Consider the following 27,088-nt stretch of genomic DNA (forward strand, 5'->3'; position numbering starts at 1 on the left):
GGTTGGGTTGAGAATTAGGGGGTTGAGCAGTAGCATGACAGGCATGTAATATAATGAAGACTGTTATTAAAATACCAGAGAGGGAGATTTAGGGGGAGTGCACATAACTTGGGCAGTGGCCACCACATCATGGATGTACTTTCAGGAGATTTTGTTGTTCTTCAGTGGGAGGCATTTCTTCCATCTCTTCCGTCCCTGTCTAATGAGAGGCAAGCCATCTTTATGAGGGGTAGGGTGATGTTGGACATTTCTGTATGGGATCCAAATAGGCCTCAGTTGGTCATCTCTGTAGAAAAAAACACAAAGAAAAACAAAAACAAAACAAAACAAAACAAAACAAAACAAACAGCTTCTTCCTGTTATGAAGAGAAGGTTAGGCCCCTTCCAAACTCCATCCACGGGGTAGTACCATCATACCAAGATGGGAGGGGCCTTTGCTGTATGATATCTTATTTGTGTTCCAACAAATAAAGCTTGCCTAGTTATCAGAGATAACTGTCAGGTCCTGGGAGAGCTAGATACATTATTTGTTGTCCAGTCTCTGTGTGATGGGAAAGTGCAGAGTTGGTCTCAAGTCCTGGGTAGAGTAGTTTGTGAACCTGGATCATCTCAGCCAGCCACCTTGAAATTGTCCTGAAGATTGTAGTCAAAAGCTAATCTTTAAGTGGTGTTTATCGGCTTGGTGGCGTTACCATAGTCCAGGTGGAAATGTTGTGGAGCCCCATCATCTTTTTGGAGACTTCAGAGATTGCTGATAGGAAAGTGTATCTTTTACTGTAGAAAACTTAAACATCACTAATTGTAAAACAGAAAGTTTAAATTTTAAGATAGTATTATATCTAAAGAAAAGTTTTAAAGAGTCAAAATAAATTTGAGGGGTAAGAGATTTGTGGTAATAATAGTCCCTAGATTTTGGTTTTTCTTCTGTCCCATATCAGGTGGCTCTTCTGACATAAGACAGAGAATTTGGATTTTTCTTTTAACAAATATGCTTGTATTTAGAGAAGGAGAGAACCATGCCCCAACTTCAAACCCAGCTTTAATTTTTAATTGAACTGGAACTACAAAAAGACCATTTGCATTATGTGTTGGTAGAGAACAGTTGAAATAAACATTTAGGAAGATTTATGAAATTTTTTCCTATTGGAAATTGATATATCAATAGGTCAGTTTACTCTTTTTCTTGGGATATTTTCTCTGGATGATTCATCCTTTTTCTTTAGATGTCTACTTTGCTCAGTGGTCTTCATATTCCTTAGCTGGTTGCCTTCATTCTCCCACTAAGAAAAATACAAAATCTAGCCCTGACCCTGACTTTGAGGAGTTTCTCTTTTGGCAAGTTATATCTGATCAAATGAAAAGAAATCATTAGTCTTATAAGTTAGTTTAGATTGAATGGTCATACTGGTTCATGACTATCACCTTTTCTAATCTTGTTCAAACCTAATCTTTATCAATTTTGATGGTATCCATAGCTTTTCTTCTCCTGTGGAAACAAAAGCAAAACCTCTCCACCAATGTCACTTCCATCCTGGTTTCCATTTTGAGGTCTTTAAAGTATACAGGCTGATTTAATTCAGTAATTTTTTCTATTATCAAGTATCTCTCCACAGCTGTTGTTCCTTTCTCATTAGCATTTAGAAAATTCAAAGTCAATAAAGCATTATGTAATCTATTTCTGGGGTTCTTATTACCCCTTTCTGTTTATTAACCATATCTTTAAAAGTGCAATTAGATCTTTCAAGAACTGCTTGTCTTGTTGGATTGTGTAGTATACCTGTCATATGCTTTATGTTGTAATACACAAGAAACTGTTTCATTTTACTAGAGACATGTGCTGGAGCATTGTCAGTCTTAATTTGTACTGGTATTGCCATGATGGCCATGACTTCTAATAGATGTGTAATTACAGAATCAGCCTTTTCAGAACTCAAAACAGTTGCCCATTGAAATATTAAATATATGTTTATGCTGTGGTGTACATATTTTAATTTTCCAAACTCTGCAAAATGAAACACATCCATTTGGCAGATTCAATTTATTTGATTACTCATTGGGTTACTTCCTACAGGTAGTGGAGTTTGATTATACAAGGAGCAAGTTGGACATTTTCTTATAATTTCCTTGGCTTGTTGTCAATTGACTGAAAAATCCTTTTTCAAACTCTTGCTATTGACACGATGGGTTTTTTTTTTCTTTTTTAATGAAATTCTGAGGTCTTCAGTACATTACCTATTGACTGACCAATTTTATCATTACCTTGTGCTAGAGGGCCTGACACCATATGCAATCTGATATGATGATTCCTATTCCTGATTAGTTCCTGTAGTAGTATAAATAAGAAAGTTAATTCTGATTCATCAGGAATACGTTCAGCAGTTTCATTATGTAAAACAATTCTTTCTTAACATGGAGAGTCAGTAACTATATTAAGATGGTCTTTAAAATCCATTAATACCACGAGAATTCCATATAACTCTGACTTCTGGGCAGAATCATAAGGACTTTAAACCACTTTACTTAAATTTCCTGATTTATAACCTGCCTTTCCTGATTTATTTGCATTAGTATAGAATGTAGGGGCTCCAGAAACTGTTCTCCATACAGTTATTTCTCTTTATAAACTGAATTGTCTTGCTTTGGGCATATTTGCTGTTAATCAATATCTCCCCCAAACTGCTGCAAGCTCTTTGCCAATTTTCATTTTCTGCCCAAAAGGAGGAAATTTCAGCATTACTAAAAGGTACTACAGTTCCTACTGGGTCCATTCCTGCCAACTGATGAGTCTCAATTTTCCTTTTAGAATAAACTCACAAATCTTTTCCACATAGGTTTTTAATTTTTTACTCTGTGTGGTAAAACATATCCATTCTAAGCCATCTTCCCTTTGCATTAAAATCGCTGTAGCAGAATGCATACAGGAGGCAATTAAGCACCAGATCCAAATGATCCACATGTGTATCCTGCAATTTCTTTTCCACCAAAGCCAATTCTCTTTCAGATTCTGGTGATAATTCTGTGGGACTATTTAAGTCTTTGACACCTATTAAGGTTTGAAGCACATTACTCAGTTCTTGACTTGTTACTCCAATAGTGAGCCACAAATGGGCAATGTCTCCCAACAATTTTTGTAAGTCATTAAGAGTCCACCATTTATCTCTCCTGATTTGTACCTTTTGGAGTTGAATATTTTGTAGACCTATTTTATTTAATCCTAAATAATTAATACAATCTCCTCTTTATACTTTTTCAGGAGGGATTGTAATGCCCAACAAGGCAAAATTTTCTTTACTTCTTCAACATTTTCCCTAAAATATTTACATTTGAATCAGCTGGTCAGATGTCATCCATGTAATATTAAAATATAGATTGAGGAATACTGTACAATATTGGCACAAGGTGAGACTGTTTAACATCACTTTTGGGAGAACCTTCTATTGATATCTCTTAATAAGCTGAGAATTATCTTTTTTATTTTTTTTTTCCACAGCTAAGGACCAAACCCAGGGCCTTGTGCTTGCTAGGCAAGTGCTCTACCACTAAGCTAAATCCCCAAACCCAAGAATTATCATAAGTAAACACTATGAAGGCAAATTTTTCTCTATCTTCTGCATGTAAACATGTAGTGAAGGAACAGTCTTTTAAATCAATAACTATAAAAGGCCACCCTTTAGGTGACATAGAGGGCAAGAGAATTCCAGGCTGTAAAGAGACAATTCTAAAAGAGAAAAAGAGCCAGGTGGTTGCAGTGCATGCCTTTGATCCCAGCACTAGGGAGGTGGAGACAGGAATATAAGGTGGGTGGAGACAGGATGCCCTCCCTATTCAGTCTGAGGGTTCCTAGAAATAAGAAGTTTCTGGTGGCTGGTTACTCTGCTTCTTTGATCTTCAGGCAATCTTCATTTGTCAGAACAAAATATACATACAACAGTATTTGGAGTTTTTGTGATATAGAATATTTTTAGGATGACCATTGCTATTGTCAATTGCATTGTTAGAAATGTAGATGCTTGTTTTTTGTTTTTAAGTTGAGCTTTTAGCATTTGATGTGTTATTTTCTATGATCCCTTGGCCGTGGGTATTTGTGGGAGGCCACAGGCTCCCTAGTAAGGCCTTACTAAAGGTCAGAAAGTCTGAGCTTGTTTTCCCAGCAGAGCTGCATAATGGAATGATTTGGCCAAAGGTGTGGGTACCAAGTATTTTGAAGTGTCTACACTTGTTGATACTTTATACCTCGACCTTGGAAGGGGGGATCTTCTGCCCCTCTCCTTGCTGATGTATAAAAGGACCATTATGAATAAAGTCAGGGTGGCTGCGTATTGACACAAGGCCCTCCCAAATCTATCCTGTGTCTCTGTCTTTCTCATCATCTCCATCTATATTTCAAATACTTCCACATTCCTTACTCCTCCCCCCAAGAACCCTTTGACAAGTCAGAGCTGGTCTCCTACAGTGATTGTAAGGAATCCTTGTGTGGTGGACTATAGACAAATATCTAAATGGTCTTATTAAATAAAAAACATGGAGCCAAATATGGGGTGAAAGCCTTAGAGAGATCAGGGAAATAGGGAAAGCCAAAAGCCAACCTTATCTCAAACTCTGCAGCTTACAAATGCCAGTTACTTTCTGTCTACCCATGTCTTTATTGTCTTGCTGTCCTGCTATCTGATTTGCTCTCTATCTAGCTACATCACTTCTTTTTCCTGGCCAGCTCTGTCACTTCATGTCTGTACAGGCCTCCAGAACTCTACAGTTGGTACTGAGATTTAAGGCGTGCATCACTACACTTGGCTCTTTTCCCTAGTGTGGCCTTGAACACACAGAGATCCTGCTTACTAAGTGATAGGATTAAAGGCATGTGCTACCACTGTCTAATGTCTTTGTTTACTTAAAATGGCTTACTATTTCCTCTGATCTCCAGGTGAACTTTATTTATTAAAGCATAAATAAAATATCACCACATTTCAGCACAAATAAAATATCACCACAGTGGGCAACCTTTCATTACAGGCAGAAAGCTTCGAATTTGAAGCTGGTAAAGGTGGGACTATTGTTAGTTTTTAAATGTTTTAAATTTAGGACAGGGTATGAGAGCCATACCCTATATGAGGTAAGGACTGAGGGACAGGAAAAGAACCTGGCAGAGGCACCTCAGCCTCTTGTCCCATGTTTGAAACACACACACACACACACACACACACACACACACACACACACACACACATTTGTGTGTGTATATATATACATTTGTATAGAAGGTAAAGTTAAAAATTAGTTTTTATTAAAATATTTAAATATTTCCAAAATGGAATCTTGTCAGGGCCACCATCTGGACACTTTCTAGTTGTGTGGCTTCAATATACATGTTGTTGGGGTTTATGTGGACAAAACTATATGCCACCATACTTTTTTTTATGAGGTTTTGTTGTTATACTTTAAGAACTACAACTCCAACAAACCTAGGAAGTTACCTAGTTGTTGGGCAGGCATGATCATTTAAGAACTTCAACACCCAGAATACCAGGAAGTTTCCTGGTCTCTGGGCAGGCTCTATCTTTTAAGAATGATTTTAATTAATGAATCTACCTATAGATAAATTTGAGTCCATTTTTGTATGTCAATTAGCATTATAGGTATCTACTCTGTTCCTTATATTAGGGAGCTTTCTTTGTTTTCGTTTTCTTCTGTGATTTTTTTTTTTTTTACTTAACCTATCTAGAAACTGTTATGGGGCCAGGGATCAAGCTTTCCTTAGCTGCTTCTAGCTGAACTGAGTCATAGGTTGCCGGAGCCCAGGAAGTCTGAAAAGCTAGACAGGGTGAGGGGCATTTATCAGAAGCATCTGATTAGCTGCTCTACGTGAAGGGACTAAGAAAATTTATATCAGCTGGACTAGTTCATACTAGCTTTTAGTTAGTTCAGAGCTTAGTAGTTTGTAGTTTGTAGGCATTTCCTGGATGGTGAATGTTAGCCAGGTAGAAGTCTTTGAAAATCTAGACTAGACAGAAGTTAAAGTTTAGGAGCTTAAGAAAAAATTCTTATATTTGGAATCCATTTTTCTTGATTTGTTGATAGATAGATCTAAGCCTTATGCCTTTGATTCCTTGAAGCTTATATAAATTTTAGATTACCAAAGGAGATAAAAGTTTTAGATATATTAGCATTACCCTTATACTGAGATCCACATTGTAGAAAAGGCAGTTAATTGGTGTCTGTAAAACAGCTGGAACAGATTTACAGCTTGGGATCACAGCAAGGCCTATGGCTTTGGGTTAAAAAGCATAAACATTTTTTTCTATGTCCAGAGAGTCAGATATCAATTGGACAGATATGTCTTTAGTCCAATGAGAAGTATTTTTAAGTCTATATTTATAGGAAAACCAAAGAAAACTTAAAACCTTGAGTTTGTGACCAAATAATATGTAAAGTCAGTGTTTTCAGAGCTAGATTAATAGTTTGTCAGAACTCCATTAGTTAATGCTAAAACTTTGAACTTTTAATGTTTTAGTATAATAATAGCATAGTGAGGGAAAGAAATCTGAAACATTTTTTATATACTTCAAGTCATTTTTATATAAATTATATCCTTCCAGGTATTTCAAAAACACCATTTTTAGGTTTTCACAATCCAGATCTTAATGTCCTCCGACCTCTATAACTTGCATTTACATACTTTAATAACTTTTAATTGATAATTTGCATTTAAATACTTAAGTTACTTTCTTATCAAAATTTCAGCGTTCATATCCTCAGACCTTTATAGCTTGCATTTATATACCTTAATACACCTTCTTAGGCCCTATGACATTTTCTTTTGTCCTCACAACTTAGTATTTAAACTTCACAACCCTTTTGTAGATTTAACCAATTTTAAACAAAATTTAATAAAATGAACCTGTAAATTTGGAGGTGTAGAATGTTCACATAAACCAAGTTTAACATTTTTGGCTGTTATGTTTTAGTCTCCATGCTAAGAGGCAAAGCCTAATATAGGACATAGAGGGGCTTTTAAACATGCTTGAATCTAGAGAAGGGGAGAGGCAGACCCCAACTCTAGAAACATCTTTTTAATAAAATAGAACACTAAAAAAAGTCTTTAGTGTTCTCTACACCAAAAGAATATATCAACTTTTGTTAACCTGGATTCAGTAGCCAGATAGATAGCTTACAGGCATATTCTGAGTCAGAGGCAGAGGCAGAGGCAGGGATATCCAACAACTTTTTGTCTTCCTCCCATGATTAAACAACACTTATGAATACACCAGAACACACAAACAGAGGAATAGACAAACTTTCTAATGACACAGCTTTCTTGAGAAGTGGACAAACAAAAACTTACCATTTGAGAGATAGAGATACTTTGTTATGAATTATATAGATTTTGAACCTTGCTTTAATGGGCAACCTATAGATCTTTAGATAAGAATTAATGGTATAATTTTAACATACAGAAAAAAGATTTTTAGTGGGTTTTTAAGTTTTTTTTTTTTAAACCAGAATTTAAATTTTGGGAGAGAGAGATGGGAGGCACTGCTGTGGACATGCCCTGTGCCCAGTGTTGGCTGGTTACCAGCCAGGAAAACATTACATCAGTGTTCCCTTTGCCAGCAGCTATCACTTGAAAATAGCTTCTTGGTTATGGGTGGGACTTTGTGTCTGCTTCCCCACTCTCAGTGCTGGGATTTTGTCTGGTTTTAATCTGTGCAGGTCTTGTGCATCCTGTCACAGTCTTTATTAGTTCACATGTGCATCAGTCCTGTTGTATATGGAAAACATGGGTTCCTTGAAAGTCATATACCATCTTTGGCTTTTGAAGTCTTTCCACCTTTTATTTGCATATATCCTATTGATAACAACACCATTTAGGGCTGAGTGACCAACATCTCCCAATCTCTTTATATTGCCAGGTTGTTGATTTCTTTAGTGATTGCATTCTACTGCTAGGAAAGCTTTCTGATGATGCCTAAGCAATGTTCTGATCAATGGCTAAACCAACATACCATTAGGAATCATTTTATTGTTGTGTTCCTTTAGCAGTATAGTAGTAGTGGTAGTAGTAGGTTTTCTCCTAGGTCCATTTCCTTTGAAGCCTCAGGTTCTCGGTCCCTTTAGCAGTGTCAGATATGGGTTCCATCTCATAGAGTTCACCTTAAATCCAAGCATACATGCTTGATATTCCCATAGCATTTGTGCCACTATTGTACTAGTTAATTAGGATTTGTAGCTGGGTGATATTTATGATTACTCTTCTCCTCGAGTAGTATGCAGAGTACCTTCTAGTATTATGAATATTATTCAGTAGGGGTAAGGGTATCTAATTGAGCACTACCTTGATTTCTTCATGTTTAATGGCGTAATTAAGTGGTATCATCAGCAATAGGTCCTTACCATCAGAATATGTACAATAACCAATAGCTTTGGCCATAGCCTATACTGTTTGGCCAACACCTCAACCAGATATAACCAACTATTGGCATGAGAGGTTCCCATAGAAGACACTGAGATTTTAAATTACCCTTTTTAAAGTCATGCCAACAAGAAGAAAGACAGACATGGCATCATAATGGTGGATGATGAGATCTGCAGGGGTCAACAGTGGAAGTTTTAGCTAAGAGATTTCCATTTATTTAAAGTTACAAATAAGTTGATATTATAAACCTTAAGATGCAAAATGTTCTTCCTGTGTTTCAGGAGAACATCATCTAGAACATTTGTAGCACAAATTGTTAGAAGGTCTTATTAATAAAAACAAACCCAGAGCTAGGTATTGAGGTGAACGCTGAAAGATCAGAAAAATAAAACATGCCACAACTAATCTCATCATGCCAGTTCCTCAGCCGATCTTGTTTCCTCAGGCTGAAAGCTTCTGTGTCCTCATCCGAATGGATCTCAGCTGAACTGCTGCTAAAAGCCTAAAAGCTTGACAGACTCTAGTTCCTGGTTTTTATGCCTTATATACCTTTCTGCTTTCTGCCATCACTTCCTGGGGTTAAAGGTGTGTGTCACCATGCCTGGATGTTTCCAGTGTGGCTTTGAACTCATAGAGATCTGGATGGATCTCTGCCTCTAAAATGCTAGGATTAGAGGTGTGTGTGTGTCACCATTTTCTGACCTCTAATTCTATCTAGTGGCTGTTCTGTTCTCTTTCCTCTTCATAAGTTGATTAAGGTGCATAATATATTGCAGGGGGACATAATATCACCACAAACATTGGGTTAGATCAAAGGCAGGGGCCACCAATGGAACCTTAGTCAATACAAAACAACAATAAAAACTTCTCTGGGGACCTTGGAGAGGTGTCTGGAGTTATAGGACAAATTTAATCCTGAGTTGAGGGTACCACACTGTTGTTGGAAATAAGTTTGGGTCACAAAGTAAGAGTCCAATAACACAATTGAAGTATCTCAATAAGGCAAAACTTTACTTTTGATCCAGAGAGTGTGCTCAGAAGAGAAAACACACCAGGACGGTCAGTATACTTGGCTTTTAGTCTAATGCAGCTTTGTCTCTCCCCCATAGGTTGGGGTCCACTTCAAAGTCTTTTGTTATTGGCCAATTTTCAAAGAATAAGTACAAAGGAAATGAAGGCAAGAGGCACTAGGATCAGCCATCATAGCAAGTTCTGAGAAGACAGCAGGGTCTTTATGTAAATAGAAGTTTTACTAGGTTTAGTAGGAATTAAAACATTTGAATAAATATTTTACAAGGTAGGAGAGATAAAGAGGTTTGAATTCCTTGTCATAAACGAGTTTTATAATATTTGTTAGGAAAGGGTCATATTTAATGTTTTATAGAAAAATTATACTGATGCTTCTTAAATAATTATGAAGAGTTTAAATCAAGAATATAATAATATCTCTGTCCTCTATAATCATATTAAGGGAATTCCTATCCTTAACTGAGATGTTGATGTAAGGCACAGAACCTGTGCTCCTCTTTGACTCTGTTATAACACTGACAATTAGGGATGCACAGTCAACGAGGTGGAGAATGGTGGGTGGAAAGTTACTATGAGGTGGCACCTGAGGTAGGATTCTTGCTATAATGATCTAAAGATCTTCTTGCAAAGCAAGGACCACATCATTAAAGATGGGCAATAAAGAAATTGATCAGATTACCAAGGCTAATTAGATATACAGGTGGAGGGATGTTTTAAAAAGATAAAACACTGGGATAGTCACAACAAAAACAAGATGGATGTCAGGACAAAGCCTGCCAGGAAGCATACAGTTAGGAACTTGTCAAAATATTGATCAAAAGAGGGGCTTTATCAAACTGAACAAATAGAGGATAGATGGATTAAAGGATGAATATAAGGAAAAGTTCTTAAAACCATTGGTTGGTAACTGCTTTAGCCTGTTCAAGAAGAGGGATGAAAGAAAGAAAGAAAGAAAGAAAGAAAGAAAGAAAGAAAGAAAGAAAGAAAGAAAGGAAGGAAGGAAGGAAGGAAGAAAGAAAGGAAGAAAGGAAGAAAGGAAGAAAGGAAGGAAAAAAGAAGGAAGGAAGGGAAGGGAGGAAGAAAGAAAGGAAAGGAGGACAAAAGAAAAGAAAGGAAAAAAGAAAAGAGAAGCTCTTATTCAAAGTTGATTTCTTGGCACATCCATATTTCATTTGCCAAAAATAATATGTAAGGCAGACAAATATCAAATGTCACCCACATATTTCCTGGTAAAGAAAAAAGATTCCTGTCAGAGTCCTGTGAAACACTGCAATTATGGAAGGAACACCGTGGTGTGCAAACAGTAAAACCGGAGCAAGGCCAAGAAAATACTAAAGTCTGTTTACAGATCCAATGATTACAGAAACTTCAAAAGTAATTAATAAAAATTACTCATTAGTTGCAATGTTTCCCTCAAGATTCCATGCTTAACTACATTTTCATTTGAGGTGTGATCTCATGCCCAGCAAAGGAATTTGTTCCATTCCTCTGCTTGGATTCATTGCTTTTCTATACTCTCTTTTGTTCCAGTTTAAGGAGTGGGGAAGAGAGGGAAAGGGAAAGGAAGGTAGGAGAAGGGGGGGAGAAAGGAGAAAAAAGTAAAATGGAACAATTGTTTCTAACGCCAAAAGGCAGCCAACATTCTTTCAAAAGTAAGTAAAAGGCACTGTTATAGGCAACACATGGATTTGTCCTGGCAGCTGTAATATAGTATTTTAATTATTTTAGTCACCTCGAGAAGTAGGTGATTAGAATTGCCATTGTAATTGTTTGTTTCTACAGACACCCCTTTAATTCATTCAGGAAACTTGATTTTTTTTTTTACAGCTACTTATTATCTGTTTGAACCCACTAACTTCCCATCCAGTCTGTCTGTCCCCTGCAGTTAAGGTATTAACTGCTCCAACAACACTGTGTTTCAGGCAGAACACAGTGAAAGAGCTTCCACGCTCCATGGTCTTGACTCACCAGCAGACAGCTCCAAGGAGTTGAAAGTTCAGCTCTCTGATTTCTGAAAGGGTTTTTGAAGAGGGGGGAGACTAATATTAGATTACTGACTACATGTTTAAAGGGTTTTTAAAATAAACATTCTCATTCCTAGTAATCATGGGATTTCATTTGAAATCAGGAGAAACAAAATCATTAGGTAACAAGTCAAAGGCACTTAAATACTTGTGGCAAGGATGTTTTATCTACAGTTCCTATGTCTGTCTATCTATCTATCTATCTATCTATCTATCTATCTATCTATCTATCTATCTATCTATCTATCTCTGTCTCTGAGATAGGGTTTCTCTGTGTAGCCCTGACTGTCCTTGAACTCACTTTTGACCAGGGTGGCCTCGAACTCTGAGATCCACCCATCTCTACCTCCAGAGTCCTGGGATTAAAAGGTTTGCACCACTACCACCCAGCTATGACTCCACCCTCAACTAAAAATATAATAATAGCATTAATAAAAAACTAAAAACAGTATTCTTAAGTTTCAGAATTAAAAAAGAAAAGAAAAAAAAAAAAAGATTTAGTGCTGAAGAGATGGCCCAGTGGGTAAAGTGCTTGCTATGAGCGTATAAGGACTTGAGTTCAGATCCCGAGAATATCCAAAAAACATCCAGGCATGGTGGGTGGTTCATTCTGTAGCCTCATGCTATGGACATGGAGACCAGCACATCTCTAGGGTGCCACTGGCCAGCTGGTACAGCCAACATGGGAAACCCTCGGATCCCTGAGAAACCCTTTAAAAAAAGGAAGGGAGGGTAGAGAGATCTCTGACCTCTAAATCAACATATATATGTGAGCATGCCTAAGCACACTTTTGTACACTGCACATGAGAAAAAAAGACAGAAAATATATAAAATTCTCACAAAAAGAAAAGAAAAATTGGGATAACAAAAGAAAAACTTCTACTTCATGAAGATATAACATATCAAAGAGGGAAAAGAAAAACTCTTACAGCTCACAATGTGAAAATGGCAATATCTCTTTGCATTTGAATGCATGCTTTATACCTCAGACATCCTTATGGGCATACCTTGGGCACATATGCTTAGGACAGGATGACACAGCATTAATCCATGGTGGTCAGTTAATATGCGGGGTGCTTTTTCAATTTTCTTGTATCTGTTTAAACTTGTTCTGTGTCTAAGCATGTCATCAATTTTGGAGAAAGTTCCATGAGCTCCTGGGAAGGTATATTCTTTTGTGTTTGGGTGAAATGTTCTGTAACTGTTAGGTACACTTGGTTTATAATGTCGTTTAGCTTCAGAATTTCTTTGTTTACATTTTGTTTAGATGCACTGTCTATTGTCAAGAGTGTAGTATGAAGTCACCCACTATCACCACCTGAGAGTCAATATATGATTTTAGCTCCAGTACTGTTTCTTTTATGAACTTGGGTGCCCCTATGTTTCATGTATAAATGTTTAAAATTGCAATATCCTTTTGCTGATTATATAGTGTCCTTTTTTATTTCTTCTAATTAGTGTTGGTTTGAAGTCTATTTTACCAGATATTAAAATGGATATACCATCTTGCTTCTCTGATTCATCTGTTTCTAATACATTTTCCATCCTGTTACTCTAAGGTGATATCTATCTCTTGATGGTAAGTTATGTTTTCTGAATGCAGAAAAAGGATATATCATGTTGTTTTTTGTTCTTTGGTTTTTTTTTTTTTTTCAATACAATTGGTCTGTGTATTTTTATTGGGGAATTGAGACCATTAATGTTGAGACTTATCAATGAGGAGTGTCTGATGATCCCTGTCATTTTGTTAAGGTGATTGTTTTTGCTTTTTGTTTTCCCTCTTTTGATTTTCTGGTCTGAACTTCTTATATTTTCCTTCTAGTGCCTTCTGTGGAGTTGTATTTGTAGCTAGAGTGACTGTATTTGGCTTTATCATGGGACATTGTGGAGGCATGAGAGGGTCCACAGGAAGAAGGAGAGCTGCATCTCTCATGAGGATATGCTGAGTCTCCAGGGAATGGAGAAAGAGAGGGAAGACAGGCTCCTGCAGGTGGTCTGCTATAGGCACAGAGATGAGACTGGGAAATTAGAAGTAGAAGACAGGAAAGAGAATAAAGATCACCTACTTGATTCCCTGGCTTTTCCTCTGGGTATTAGTGGCTGAGACAAGGGGATGGGGTGAGGGAGGAAGACTGTAAGAGAAGATCAGTGTCAACACTGGGCTTTTCAGTAGAGACTTTGAAAGTAAGAAGGGTCTTGCCTGATGTTTTAAAAGTCCTAAATGGTGACAAATGTCAACACAAACTCCTATAATAAGAAAAATTATCAGCAGAAACAGGAGAAAGAAAACTTTTCTATGATAAAAAAAATCAGATTAAAGAAATTTATGGCTATAAATTCGGCTCTACAAGAAGATAGTAGAATAGATGCTTATCTGAAGAGAGATTAACATACCAAAGTGGGCACAAGGAATACATGATCCCAGAACAGCTAAGCAAGAAAGACCCGAGAGAGCAAAAACAACAAACAAATAAGTTCTTGGATAAAAGATGGCCTGTATTCAAGCAACTTCTTTTTAATTGTGACATTTATTTTTCAAAAGAATTTGCTTTTTTTTTTTTTTTGTTTTCTGTGTAGTTTTGGTGCCTGTCCTGGATCTTGCTCTATAGATCAGGCTGGCCTTGACTCTGCCTCAAGTGCTGGGATTAAAGATGTACACCGCCACCGCCACCTGGCTAGAATGTGCTTCTTAAATCTTTATAGAATCACTAAAATTTTACTTCATTAATTTAATAAATATTTGTTGAACAACAGCACACTTATCAGATAACCTTCTGACATATTCAGGCAGATACTCTCTTTGTTCTAACAAAGTTTTTTATTTTTTCTTTTAACAAATTATATGATGATTTTTTTGGGGGGGTGTGGAGAAATTGACAAAAGACACACAAACATATAGGTAATTCATATTTAAAAATTATAAACAAGTTAAAAACTAATCAACATAATGGATAAGATGACGAAAAAGATGTACAATATATAGGATGGATCGAGATGTCTTCCTAGAGGGAGCAAGAACTGATTTAAGTGTGGATGCCCACAGAGGTTTCCTAGTGAGATCTGAGCTTGCTTTACCCAGCAGGAGTGCATTAGAGAATGGATTGACAATGGGCATGGTTACTAGGTGATTGGAAGGGTCTACACTTGCCTAAGCTAGGGGAAGGTCTTTAGCTCCACCCCTTGGCATTCCTATAAACAGCCACTTAGAAAAGATAGGAGAGGCTAGTGGATAAGGATCTAGGTCCTCCAAAGGCTATCCTGTGTTTCTATCTGTTTCTCTCCTTTTTCCTTCTATCTAATATCTCTTATCCCTCTCTCCTCAAGAGTACCTTGTCATAAAATGTGGGAGCTGGGCTCCCACATTTAAGAGTTAGATGAGACAGACCCTCAGAAGTGTGTGTTTCTACAATAAACAAGAAGAAAAAGAGGAAAAGCAAGAATGTGCACAAAGCCAGAGCAAATCTGTATTGTGTAATAGGATCCAGAACAAATCTATATTATATAATAGGTTAGGAGCCTACACTAAGTGAATTACTAAAAATATATTAACAACTAAGTAAGGAGCTTTCATTTTTTCCCCACTCCAGGCAGCTTTTACTAACTAAAATAAACAATCATTGAAGTTTCTTGATAGGAATATGGGAAATGTTGCTTTTTATTTATTTTTTAATTTACTTACTGTGGTGATATTGTGTTCCCCAAAATATTGTGCATCCTAATAAACTTATCTGGGGTCAGAGAACAAATCAGCCACTAGATATAGAGGCCAGAAAATGGTGGCACACATGCCTTTAATCCTATCACTTGGGAGGCAGAGATCCATATGGATCTCTGTGAGTTTAAAGCCACACTGGAAACAGCCAGGCATGGTGACTCATGCCTTTAATCCCAGGAAGTGATGGCAGAAAGCAGAAAAATATATAAGGCATGAGGACCATGAGGTTCAATCCAGATGAGGACACAGAGGTTTTCAGTCTGAGGCAACATGTTCAGCTGAGGAATTGGCAAGGTGAGGTGGCTATGGCTTGTTTTGTTTTGCTGATCATTTAGCGTTTACCCCAATACCTGGCCCCGAGGTAGGTGTTTTTTGTTTGTTTGTTTGTTTGTTTGTTTGTTTTGGGTTTTGCTGTGGATATCGCTCTGTGTAAATAAAGTTCTGATTGGCCAGTGGCCAGGCAGGAAGTATAGGCGGGACAAGAGAAAAGAGAATTCTGGGAAGTAGAAGGCTGGAGAGAGACACCGCCAGCCGCCGCCATGAGAAGCAACATGTAAAGACACTGGTAAGCCACAAGCCATGTGGCAAAGTATAGACTAACAGAAATGGGTTAATTTAAGATAGAAAAAGTAGATAACAAGAAGCCTGCCACAGCCAAACAGTTTGTAAACAATGTAAGTTTCTGTGTGCTTTCTTGGTTGGGTCTGAGCGACTGTGGGACTGGCGGGTGAGAGAGATTTGTCCTGACTGTGGGCCAGGCAGGAAAACTCCAGCTACAAATGGCGCCCAACGTATTTTGGCAAGAATTTCCACCTAAAACCTGAAAAAAAAAGATTCTAAGATGGAGCTAAAAACAGCTTCCTAGTTGTCTTTCTTAAGTTAGCGGCAGCCTGCAGGTTTGAGCTACTATGGCGGGTTCCTGGCGTGTGCGTCTGACCTGCAGTGCGGCAGGAATGAGGAGTCTACAAGCGGCACTTTACTCTGCTGCATGGTAGATTTAGCCTTTGCTAGTTTAAAAAAAAAAAAAAAAAAGGTTTCTGGGCTATGCACTGCTTTGATAGAACTGCTTCTGATAGTTGATGGTACACATGGCTCCAGACCCAGAGCTGGCGGTAAACTGTACCACCGCCATGTTGGGAAGCTGAGGTGGGCGGAGCCAGCAGCCACAGTGGCGCTTCAGTCTTACAAAGATGGATATTACACAGAGAATCTGGTTTATGTTGTCTTTGGGATTTTTAACTGCAGAAAAAGATTTGATCATAAAAGCTGTTGAGTTAAACAAATATGTAAATTTTAAAGGTACCTTGACTTCAAAATTTGGATATAAGGATATGTTACTTTGGAAAAGAGTCTCTGCTTTTGTTTCCACAGAAAGCCAGAGGCTGTGGATTTGTTCCAGATTAAGATACATCAGGTTTGATCAGCCAAGACCACCTGAAAGGTCTCCGATGACACCAAGGCCCAGATGATCCAACATCCAGAATGCTTTCAAGGCAACTGGCTCAGAGGTTCACCCTAATGATACCCCATAAGATACAGCGCCCCCCTCCAGCAGGAAGTAGTAAGAGAAACTACGCCCACATTCCCAAAATTATCAAGCTGGCTTTGGAGATGGAATTGGCTCACTCCTTCTCTAAACCCAGACATATTGCTAAAAGAAAAGGTTAAGAGATTCTTGTGTCCCAAGTCAGAAGAGCCCTCTGGTGTGGGACAGAAAAAAACCAATATTTTTCTTTAAAGCAGTTTGATTATAAATGAGATCTCTTTCTAAAGAAGAAAAGGGGATATGATATAGATATAATAGGATAAAAGGGTAGATTAAGGAACTTACTTCTAAAGAGCAACAACTTGTTTAAAATGTTTTACATTGGTATAGATTTTAGTCTATTGATACAAACTTAAAGTTAATTTTGTTATACTGTGTGTATATTTCTAATCGTGTTTAAGGTATTATGTTTATATAGCTCATTTAAAATTGTAATGGATAATTAAAAATAGATTAATAACTGGTAATCTATGATAATCATACTCATAGCCATGTTAGTTAAGTCTTCTAGGTATACACAGAGATATTTCAGATAGACAGGTACTCTTCAAACACTTCAAAGGTCTACAGAATATGGCATTTAAAATACTTTTAAAATTTAGACTTTCTGGACAGTGAGACATGTCTGCTCCTGGAAGCACCGATTTACTTCAGAGAGGAGGATGGGCATTGAAGACACTTCATATCTTATCTTCACCTTGGCAAAAATAGCCATTTGGGCAAGAAACTGTTCTTGCCTGGACTGCTTGATCTACTGGACATGCAGGACCCATAGAAAGGTGACCACTAAACTTTGATTGACAAAATGGTCCTTCAGGTTCCTGCTTCGCAGAGGAAACTGCCAGACATTCTACAGGACACTGAGAGAAATGACCAAGAGACTCTAGCCCTGTGGGCTGAAGACAAATGCCCAACTTTACAAAGGAACATTAGGTGACAGTCCAGGCTGCCAGCTGTCTCTGTCTTCTCTTGCAAGACTCCTGAAAAATGCTTACATCCTTCTCCCAGTTCTTAGGTAATATTATATCCTTCTGAAGTCTTTGATGTGATTGAAGACTAGATAGTTATAATTTCCTCAGTTATGATAAAAGATAAGTTAGATATAAAACCTTAGACTCACAAATATAAGATAGATAGGATATCTTCTTTAATATTGTAACTGCAATTCTTGCTTGATAATTGTTTTGTTATATGTAATTGTACTATGTAAAAGTTAAAACCTTCCTTTAAAAAAAAGAAAAGGGGAAGTGCTGTGGATATCGCTCTGTGTAAATAAAGTTCTGATTGGCCAGTGGCCAGGCAGGAAGTATAGGCGGGACAAGAGAAAAGAGAATTCTGGGAAGTAGAAGGCTGGAGAGAGACACCGCCAGCCGCCGCCATGAGAAGCAACATGTAAAGACACTGGTAAGCCACAAGCCATGTGGCAAAGTATAGACTAACAGAAATGGGTTAATTTAAGATAGAAAAAGTAGATAACAAGAAGCCTGCCACAGCCAAACAGTTTGTAAACAATGTAAGTTTCTGTGTGCTTTCTTGGTTGGGTCTGAGCGACTGTGGGACTGGCAGGTGAGAGAGATTTGTCCTGACTGTGGGCCAGGCAGGAAAACTCCAGCTACAGGGTTTTTTGTTTTTGTTATTATTAATAAGACCTTCTAAGATTCATGCTACAACTTACCGGTTTTTGTTTTGGTACATACTCCCTTTACACAATGACAGCTATCATAAAGACAATCACCCAATGACTGAGAAATGGATGAGATCTACATGAACAACCTGGATGACAGTGGGAGTAATGAAGGGCAAGATTTGAGGGAAAGAAAGCTTAAGGGAGCAGGAGATTCCAGCTGGATCAAGAACAGAAATGGAGAACAAGGAATAACAGACCATGATAAATGAAGACCATATGAGAACAGGAATAGGCAGAGTGCTGGAGAGGTCCCCAGAAATCCACAATGATATATCCTCTGTAGACTGCTGGCAATGGTCAAGAGAAAGCCTGATCTGACCTAGTCTGGTGATCAGATGACTAAACACCCTAACAGTCGTCTTGGAACTCTCATCCAATACCTGATGGAAGTGGATGCAGAGATCCTCAGCCAGGCCCCAGGTGGAGCTCCAGGTGTCCAACTGTCAAGAAAGAGGACGGACTGCAAGAGCATGAATTGTTGAATCCAAGATTGCATAAAGCACAGGGACAAATAGCCAATCGAATGGAAGCACATGAATTATGAACCAACAACAGCTGTGGAGTCCCCAGCTAGATCAGGCCCTCTGGATAAGTGAGACAATTGAATAGCTTGATCTGTTTGGGAGGTACCCAGGCTGTGGGACCAGGACCTGTCCTTAGTGCATGAGCTGGCTGTTTGAAATCTTGGGCTTACACAGGGACACATGCTCAGCCTGGAAGGAGGGGACAGGACCTGCCTGTACTGAATCCACCAGGTTTAAATGAATCCCCAGGGGTGTCTTGGTCCTGGAGGACATGGGAATGGAGGGGAGGAGCTGGGGGCAAGGTGAGGGTGGGGGCAGGAGGAGGAGGACAGGGGAACCCATGGCTGATATATAAAATTAAAACACATAATGATGATGATAATAATAATAATAATAATAATAATAATAATAATAAATACTCAAAAATAACACACACACACAAAAGAGATGAATGAATACATTACATAACACATTGGGTAACTAGATGTTTCCACAGCTTGAACTGAATAAAAAACAGTATTGCATCACACACAAAAAAGACATTGTCTTTCAAGTGTGTCATTTATGTACTTTGACAGTACTGATCACTCATACACTCCACTTTCTCTTCTACTTGCTTCTTTGCCAAAACAGTATCACTTCAATGTTCATGTCATATACATATATATGATCCTTGAAATATGCATGTGTATATATAAAGTTATCTATATAGCTATAGATATGTTTATCAAGATCTTTGATTCTATACCTGTGAGTGAAGGTATGCAATACATGCTTTAGTCTTGGTTATTTTGTTCAATATGATGATCTTTAGCTGTATCCATTTCCCTACAAGTGTCATAAATTTGTTTTTCTTTATCAATGAAAACATTACACTGTACACATACTACCTCTTCTATATACACCCCTATTCACAGATACCTAGTTCATTGCATGTTAGCTGTATGAGTAGTGATATACTAGACATGGATGTAAAGTGCTTCTGTGATATGTAGACTTAGAGTCAGTCACTCATGTATACAACCAAGTGTAGTCTAGCTGGGTCATATGGAAGTACCTTTTCTAGTTCTTGAGAAAATTCTCTAATTATCTGGTCTCTGCAATCATGCTGTTCCTTTTCTGGATAATTGAACTGGTATGTCCTGAGGAAAGCAGAAACTGTGCTGTGCTGTTGAAATTTTGCTTTCTGCACCTTTCTTTGTGGACTTTTGATCAGGCAGAGGGTATAATAACACCTTGGAAATTTTAGTCTTTAGGTACTGGTAAGAGATATGAGTAAACTTCTACTGGCATCTTGGACCCTAACATCTTTAATCACTTCTTTGTCCACTTCTAGAAATTTAGTGAGTCTCAGCCGGGCAGTGGTGGCGCATGCCTTTAATCCCAACACTTGGGAGGCAGAGCCAGGTGGATCTTTGTGAGTTCGAGGCTGGTCTGGTCTACAGAGCAAGACCCAGGACAGGTGCAAAGCTACGCAGAGAAACCCTGTCTCCCAATACAAAACAAAAACAAACAAAAAAGTTGGTGAGTCTCACTCCAGGGCTAAGACCAGATTTTCAACATGCAGACATCATGTGGTTTGGACTCAGAGTTTTCGTCCATCTACCTAGAGGTATTCATATGTCAAAACTCGGAGAAAAGTCCTATGTAGCTGCCCTAGATTCTCAGAGTAGCTTAACTTATCAAAAGCTCAGAAGAGGATTTCCCCAACACCTATATGTACCATATGTAGGTGAAACCAAAATTTTGTTGGGATTGGACCAAATATTTGTTTGGCAATATATCAACTGTTGGTTGTATTTTTTTTTTTTTTTTTGAGAGTCTGTTTTGCTTTCTACTTTTCCCTTGGTTTTCACCCCTTTGTTTGCCTGATACATGCATCTGCTGTGGGATTTTGACCTTTTGTACTGTCAGTCTATGGCTGAGGTGGAGACATCATTCCATGGTGCTGTAACATGGACTTCGACTCAGACCTTTACTAAGGTAAAGCTGGATTCCTGACTTCACCAAAGGGGCAAAATAAGACAAGATAGTACAGCAGAGTTGGAGTTTGTTAAAAGACTATTTATTTACTTAGTATATGCATATGGCAAATGCACTTGAACCTGAAGAGGAAGTATTGGGTGTCTGCCAACATGGCTTTCTGCCTCCTTACTTTGAGATATTTCTAAATCTAAAACACACCTTTTCGGCTGGGTGTACTGACCACTAAGTTCTCATGATTTGTTTTCTCCCCTCATGCTGAGGTTACAGGTATGAACATACATGTTTGGTTTTTAACATAGTTCTGGGGATTTGAATTCAGGTGTTGATGATTGTAGATCAAGAGCTTTTTACCCACTAAAATGTATCTCTAGCCCTAGGAGACATTTAAAACACACACACATTTAAGAACTGGCATCAATAGAAGGCACTCAGGAGAAGCTTAAGACATGCCTTAGGAATGGACTTTGATGGAATCACAACCCATTGCCTACAAGAGCCCTATTCATGATTTTGGTGATTTACAAAGTTATTATCCTTAAAGGGATGTAGCACTCCCCATTTGGGAATAAACCAAACTGAATGGACTCTGGTCTTGCTCTTTATGTTCTACCTCTTAAATTTTTCCCTTCTCTTTCCTTTCATTACCTCATAAAATATCTGCTTGTCAACAGTTCCCAGTCTATTCACCTGAGATTCTAGCAGAAATTCTAGGAGTCAGGGGATGGTGTCATTTGTCTCTTTCATCCTGAGTAGCTTTTTAACGGGACTTCCATTCTCACCACCTTCATTAGCACCACTTAAGGAAAACAAAATACACATTTTAGATAGCCTTGTAGCTTTATCAGTATCAACTGGTTCATTTGAGAAATGGGAAGATGGTTTTAAATGTCTTTTTCAAGCTTTTTGTATATAGATGAGACAATATATATCTACCAGAAGAATAAATTCAGCTTCAAGAGAAAACCAATCAGTACCAATAGAATTTGCTGTATCACAAATTTGCATTTGGAATCTTAACTTTAAGGTGCTTGCCCTTGGTCAGGATCTACAGGTGTAGGGAGCCTCCAAAGCCTATGAAATCTTCAGAGAGACACGCCTCCAAGACATTCAGCAGCAGGCTCATTTTATAATTCACTGGCAAAGGTATTTGAGTGGTAAAGTGGGGATACTGCACTTTTTCTTGTTGTTGAAAAATCTCCAACAATGTTACTAAAGTTGTAAAAAGGAGAGAGAGGAGGCAAGAAGTGGGTCCCTGGAGAATCATAGTATCCCACGGTTTTGGTGAACCAGGCACCAATATTGTAACAGAAATAAGGAATTAAACTTTTCTCACCCCATTTCAGAATAAAAAAATAAAATCTATCCAGTAGCATATAATGACTAGGCACAAATGAATAGGTAATAAGAATATGTCAGAAAAATTATGAATGTAAATGTCATAGGATAATTGCATAGAACCTTGCTTTTCCATCATGAAATGAGGTTACAAATGATAATCTGATTTATTCAAACAAGCCAGGATGAGTGTTGTCCTAGAAAATATTAGATTGTCTTTTGAAAGACACTTGGAATAAAAAAAGAATATAAAATATACAAAATGTACACACTACAATTAATTGTACTAATCTGTACTAATGACACTGCAAAGAGTTAAGTAGTTAAACTTCAATGTTTGCCTAACAATTAGGTGAAATATTTGGTAACTTTACACACTAATTAGCCAAGGCCATGTGCCAGTGAATGCCCATTGGCAAGCTGCCATTTACTGATTGAAAGAGATAACTGTGCCAACAATTTCTAAGTTTTATTTAATTAACATTTTTGTTTAATGGTTCTTAGGATTTTTCTTTGGACAAAAATAGATGTAAATTATTAATTTTATGCCCTAAATTGGGAAAGAGTTTAGGAATATTTTCTAACTTTACATTTTGTTAAAAGAAATGAAGTAATCAGCATATTGAGTCAGGAAGAAAAGTAAAAATTTGCTTAGCAAGGCTATTAAAATCTTTTCAAAGAATTGTTCGTAGATGTGAAATTTCATGTCTTCCAAGGTAAATGTGTTTGATTTAAATATTCAGGTTTGTAGAATATGAGTGCAAGGAAGGTAGATAAAATTTATGTTTTATGCAAGATATCATTGCAATACTTTTGAATTGTAAGACAATCAAATATGGATTATAACAGTACGAAACGTAACATTGAAGGCATATATATTAAACAGGGTTTGCTATCTGAAGAGTTGGCTTTAAAAGAGAATCTGTATTATTTTGAGGAGAGATAGAAATGTGCATAAAGTAGATGAAATAATCAAGACAAGAACATTTTCATAGACAAATGACAAAGCTGAGCTATATGGTAGCAAGTATCAATTAAAATGAAAAAAAATGGAAAATATCTTTATATTGTAGATGAATTCTCAGTTTTCAAGAGTGACAGTCCCTGGTACACTGTAGATACTAGATAACTTTCTACTAGATAATTTTTTTATTAAATAGAAAGGTAACAGCCATACTATGACTTCATAATATGTGACATAAGTTAGAAAAAACAAAACCTAAATGTTGTTACTTCTCTTGTCATGATTATATTTTTAAATATAGGAAGTTCCAGTCCAAGGTTAACCATGTCATTGAGTCCTCAGATTTTCAATTGAAGAACATCACTGTTTTTAAGAAGTGATATGGTATTTTTGTTGCATAAATTATTAGGCTTGTGATAGCAGAGTCAAGGTATAAAGCACACTGAATAGATACATTTAAAATTTATTTAAATATGTCTATTACTTTTCAACTTCTAATTTATAAAATGCCCTTAATGAGGAGGTATTTCCAAGTGGGAACAAGAAGTTTCACATGTTTTATGAAACTATTAACAGTCAGATACTGTTCCCAAGTCCCTGCTGACAGACATTGTCACTTAATAAGGGCTTTGGGCATGCTGAATAACTTAATGATGCATCATTTGTACTGAAATGTTCATCTTGGCTGAAAACAACTAATTTAAATATCTTAATACTGTTCAATTTTCTTTGATAGATATTCCTATACAATCTTGTTTCTATTTGAAATATTTGAGAGTTAGAAACAAACAAATAAGAAACAAAATGCAAAATCCATGCCTGCATGACTTACTTTATTTCACTATTCCAAGTTCATATGGGGTAAATTTCAAAAATTAAAAAAAAAAACAAAACTCATAGTCTATAGCAATGCAATTTATACAGTAATTATAAAAAGTGATATGAATCTGTTATTTAACTATGCTTTCTAATAAATATCATTGTTCATGTTAAAATTAATATTTTAACATGATATTGTAGCCCAAACTATTTTCAGTGAATTATTTTATTTTTAAATAACTATACTGGAGAAATACCTAGAAACAGAGGAGAGAGATGATGTGACTCTCTTTTCATTGACGGGCCACAAGTCTGCTCCCTACAAGAGCGTGTGTTCATTTAAGTGGAGGCTAAAGTAGCACCAGTGTGAGGGAAAATACTAGAAAATGCATTTTCATTATGATGGTGAAGTTCCTGCTGGCATCAGTTACTATTATGAGTTTATAATATCCTAACACCTGAATCCTAATATCCTAACACCTGCAAGGATGGAAATAGCTTGAATTCCCTCTCACCAGCACAGCCTTTAAAAAAAAAAAAAGGCATAAAAATGGTCTCAAAAGTAACTTCATTACTCCAGAATAAGAACTGGATTTCTATTTAAAAAAATAAATGAAATATTATATTATGATTCACTATAAAGAGTGTATACTATTTAAATGGTTGTTTAAAAAAAATCCAAGTACTCTAATGTAAGACAAGTTAAGTGTACCTTTGCCTTGCAATTGGAGTCAGTGCCATATATATATATATGTATGTCTCTGTGTGTGTGTATGCGGCGTGTATATATATGACACTGACTTCAATTATGAAAAATATGTGTGTGTCATTTACATGTATCATATATATTTATAGAAACAAAAAGATTGCATATATTCTTTCAATATATCCTATTTAAATCCGTGAGACTTCTCATTCACACTTTATGACCTGCAATGAATACTTTCGAGTTAATTAACAAAACCACATATTTGAAGTATATTTCCTAGATGAGCTCCAAGAAGCTTGAAGGACAATATTACATCTTCTCTACAGCTGAAACTAACCTTCAGAACTGCCTACATACATAGGATAAAATGAATATTCTTTTTTTGCTTTATGCAGATTTTAATTGTTTAATTATTTACTATTGAAAAATAGATCTTCTCTCGTACAATATATCCCATTCATAGTATGTCCATAAAATATGTATCATGACAAATATTTTATAAAAGAACTAAAGTGTATATTAAAATATCTTGTAATTTCTTTGGTTATATATCTATGATCCAAAGTAAATTATTCATGTTATTATTTTCCTGATTCTATATTGACAGTCATTGCAGCCAGGCAATGATCTTGAGGAGTACCTGTGTGATATGAGAAACATTTTCCTTGTATTCCTGTGAGCCTCAAAACATGAAGATACAACTATGAGAAACAATTCCAATCCCTTAAGAAGTAATTTTTAAGAATTGATTGGGTGGGCAATTGTGGCACATGCCTTTAATCCCAGCACTTGGGAACAGAGGCAGGTGGATGGATCTCTGTGAGTTCGAGGCCAGCCTGGGATACAGGAAAGGTGCAAAACTACACAGAGAAACTCTATCTCAAAAAACAAAAACAAAATAAAAAGAAGTGACTTTTGTATGGTTAACAAATATTTATACTAAGTAGATTATAATGTATATTCAACATAATATTTGGAGATCAGAAAAATTGTATGACTATAATTCATGAGTTAGACAATGATGTCTCATGTTACAAGAATTTTCTCTTCCAGTAAATTCATTGAATTCATCTAAAAATCAGAAAATATACTTAAGGCTGAAAATGTTCTCCTTTATCTGTTAAATTCTCTTCTTTCATTTTTAGATCATAGTCATGTAATCAAACTTAGTTATGAAAGAATCTTATAAATGTAGTCTTTTATCTATGTATATTGCTAAAAATAATTTTCATGTCCAAAAGCAGAAGTGGTAGAATAAATACTAGGTAGGCACCCTATGGAGGTTTTTGTTTTTGTTTTTTGTCCTCCAACTCAGGCAAACTTAGTGATGCAAGCTAATCTATTTGCCTAAAGTTATTCTTTAAACCTCTGGTGATCCAGATGACCGAACACCCTGCTGTCTTACTAGAACTGCCATCCAGTGACTGATGGAAGCAGATGCAGAGATCCACGGCCAGGCCCCAGGTAGAGCTCCAGGAGTCCAGTCAGCGAGAAAGAGGAGGGACTACATGACTGAGAATTGTTGAGACCATAATTGGAAAAAGCACAGGAACAAACAGCCAAACTAGTGGAAACACATAAACTATGAACCAATAGCTGAGGAGCCCCCAACTGGATCAGGCACTCTGGATAAGTGACACAGTTGATTAGCTTGAACTGTTTGGGAGGCATCCAGGCAGTGGGACCAGGACCTGTCCTTAGTGCATGAGCTGGCTGTTTGGAACCTGGGGCCTATGCAGGGACACTTCACTCAGCCTGGGAGGAGGGGACTGGATCTGCCTGGACTGAATCTACCAAGGTGAGCTGAATCCCCAGGGGAGTCTTTGTCCTGGAGGAGATGGGAATAGGGGGGAGGGCTGGGAGGAAGGCAGAGGGGGGATGGGGAAGGGGGAGGAGAGGGGAATCCATGACTGACATGTAAAATTAAATTAAATTATAAAATTTAAAAAAATACAATAAAAAGAAATAAAAGTAATCATCACAGGAAAAAAAACATGAAAAATACATGTGTTCTGGTGTTTTTACCTGAAAATTTGTGTGAAAAAAGCCAAAATATTAAAAAAACAATATAAAATTAAAAAAAAAATTAAAAATAAAAGTAAGGGGCTGGAGAGATGGCTCAGAGGTTATGAGCACTGACTGCTCTTCCAGAGGTCCTGAGTTCAATTTCCAGCAACCACATGGTGACTCACAACCATCTGTAATAAGATCTGGTGCCCTTTTCTGGCCTGCAGGCATACATGCAGACAGAACACTGTATACATAGTAAACAAACAAACAAACAAACAAACATATAAGTAAGTAAGTAAATAAATAAATAAATCTTTGCCAGGCGGTGG

This window comes from Onychomys torridus, chromosome 7 (assembly GCF_903995425.1).
Source record: "Onychomys torridus chromosome 7, mOncTor1.1, whole genome shotgun sequence".
NCBI lineage: Eukaryota > Metazoa > Chordata > Mammalia > Rodentia > Cricetidae > Onychomys > Onychomys torridus.